We start from the raw sequence: 2,941 nt of genomic DNA, 5'->3' as shown, positions 1-2,941 counted from the left end.
TTCAAAATAATTAGGAAGATGAGGGGGGAAAGGAGCAGCAGAGGGCGAGGAAGAAGAAATGACAAGAAGCTTCAGTGACTGAGTACTTTACTGACTGGAAGACTCCTTAGCTGTATGCCACTTTCTAATCTGGGAAGTAAATAATGAAGGCGGTAGGGGGAGGAGCGCTAGAACTAATGGAGATTGCTCAACTCAAGTTAAAGGCGATTTCACCATGGGGGGAGGGGGTAGCTGTAAGATTGATGTGGTGGTGACTGTACAATGCCCCTTGATATGATTTAAAGATTGAACTGTTTAATTGTATGGTGTGTAATTTATGTGCCAATAAAACTGTTGGGGGGGGGAATAATCTAATGACCTCTAGGATCTGAAACATGCAGAGTCACAAGCTTAGTGATCTTAAAGACACTCAGGAATGTCCAGTTGGACTAGAACAGAAGCACCAATAGGTGGCTGGTGACAAAGAAAAATTACAGACAGTTGCAGTTGATCCAGTTGCATTTGTTAGCTCAGAAAAAGGAAAAGAACCGTCTAGACAGGAAACGTCGAGTGTACTAGATATCTGCTGATGGTTAAAATAAAATGCAGAGGAATAGTACCAGGACAAGAGATATCTGTGGGCTGTAGACCCGGGAACTGGTAGGAGCTGCACCAACTACAGGACACAGAGCAAAACAAAAATTGAGGTAGAAGCTCAGAAACAAACACAAATTTGGAGACGTTGCAGCAGAGCATTAACTAAACCGTATTCAGGACCCTGTGAACAGCACAGTTCATACACGCATTAAGCAAGACAAGCCTGGATCAAAAGATACCTTTAGAGGTGACAATATGATGAAGACATGCCAATGGTGTTGAAGAAAAAAAGATTCAGCCACACCCCAAGAGATAGCAACAAAGAACAGAGAAAGAATGCCCAAAGAAAAGGATTCAACCCAACGAAGAATTGCTATAAGGATAAGCTCTCTCAAAAGGAAAGCTGGCTGGACAAATTTTGTAGCCCATGAAATTGTGCATGAATGAGAATCATATATATATATATATAATCAAAAGGGAGCTAAAAGTAAAGAAAACCTTTTAACAATAATTAATTCTAAAAATGGCTCTTTGTTTCATTTGCTTTTACATAAACCCTTTGAAAAAATCCAATAATGTAATGGAAAATTAAATCCTCAACCAAAATACACGTACATCCATAAAATCATTCAAGAAACACGAGGTTCAGGAGTCACTTGGACTTAAGTGGAAGAATTCTTGTATTAGAAAAATTCCTAATTCTGGGCCTGGATGTTCTTATACTTGTGTGTGATTAAGAGTCTTTCTCTCTCTCAGTGTCTTGTATCATTGAGAGTCCTGTAGATATCACACTTCAATGGTATGCTGCCAAATTTCCTTTTGAAATAAATATTGTTATTTTGTGCTCTGAGAGCTCTGGTGTTGTAGTGGATTACAGTGTGATAACTGCAAGGTCAGCAGTTCAAAACCACCACTCAGGAGAAGACTTCCTATCTTGGAAACACACAGATTTCCAAGGCAGTGCTATTCTGTCCTGTAGGGTTGTTATTATTCAGAAATGAGCAATGGCAGGGAGCTTGGTTTGCTTTCAAGGGCATTTGAACTTACAATGACTTGGTAGGATGAAGTAGAATCTCCCTACCAAGAGTTCTGGGCCATCATTCTCACAAGATCGGATCCTCTGGTCTTTTCTCCTCTGGATTAGCTGGTGAGTTTGAACCGCTGACATTTCAGTTAGCAGCTGAGCATTTGAACCACTGGATCATGAGAGAACAGGAGAGGCATAATATCCCCTCACTTTTTAAGAAGCAACCCTTTAGTAGAATTGAACATCCTGAGAATATAACTCACTCTTTTGCTCTAACTGTGGGAGGAGGGTGAAAAGAGAGAGAAATAGATTTCTGTTTGACCTCAGGAGCATATCAAGGTCTATGCTGTTGGAAATCACAGATAAAATTGACTTCTCTTCTAATGTGGTTTCAAATTTATTCTCTTTATTGAGGAAGTAGAATATATGGAGCTACCTCCATGTCCTTCCCCATTCCCTCTCCTCTTTCCCCCTTCAATGATTATTTAGAAATATTGTCAGAATCCTAAAACTGTTGGGGGAGATGAAATGAGTGAAATGCAAGTTAGAAGGGTCTTAGAAACAAATAGGTAAGAAGAACATAGAATCAATTTCCTAGGAACGAAGAACAAAAGGCGCAGATGGTGCTCATGCTGAAGATGTGATCATTGAAGCATGAAGTCTTGTGGAACCTTGTCACATGCAGCCCTCAGATGGGCTATTCGCCTGTAACATAAATAACACATAGCTCCTATCAGCAGGACCGGCCTTATGATCAGATGCGCATAGCTGGTGCGGAGCCATACGAGTAATTCCCACCGGCGGAGCTTTCTCTCTGTGCTCAGAGAATTCTCTCTAAAGGAGTCTCTTGTAGTTTGGGTCAAATTCTAGAACCTATACCCAACTCTATCAGCGGCTTGCTCTGGGTGAAGATGGGTAACATTTTGCCGAGTTACAAAGTCTGTAAAATGCCTGAATAAAATTAGAACATGCCAGGCAGCTCCTGATATAAAATACAGGAAGTCAAAGTAATCAGTGTTTTAACATTTAGAAGATGAGAGTCTCATAAATATAATTCCACGACATGATTCTAATTCTGGCTCCAGCAGTTATCAGCTTTGTAATCTTGGCAAAGTATTTAATCTGTCTGGTCTGTTTTCTCTGCTGCAAAGTAGGAAATAGGGTTGACATGAAGAGGAAAGAAAGGCTCCTAAAAAAAGCTTTGTGAGAATCTTCTGCTAGACCTGTGACTATTGACCATTGTTCTTCTGGTTTGCACTAGGATGCAAAGGACTAAAAAGTCCCTGGGCTTTCTGTCTGTCTTTGTGGCGGGTCCACATTGAATGAGGGATTACATAG

At 40.5% G+C, this 2,941-nt stretch overlaps 1 non-coding gene across 1 annotated transcript; it reads left to right on the top strand.

Moving 5' to 3' along the window:
- The first annotated feature begins 2,808 nt into the window (after window positions 1-2,808).
- Window positions 2,809-2,941, top strand: LOC142447620 (small nucleolar RNA SNORA31). The gene has a single exon (XR_012784289.1). It is a non-coding gene; the product is annotated as a small nucleolar RNA SNORA31 (small nucleolar RNA).

The sequence above is a fragment of the Tenrec ecaudatus genome, chromosome 4, assembly GCF_050624435.1.
Source record: "Tenrec ecaudatus isolate mTenEca1 chromosome 4, mTenEca1.hap1, whole genome shotgun sequence".
Lineage (NCBI taxonomy): Eukaryota > Metazoa > Chordata > Mammalia > Afrosoricida > Tenrecidae > Tenrec > Tenrec ecaudatus.
Note: the sequence above shows the minus strand (reverse complement) of the source record. Positions and strands in the feature narration are given on the sequence as shown.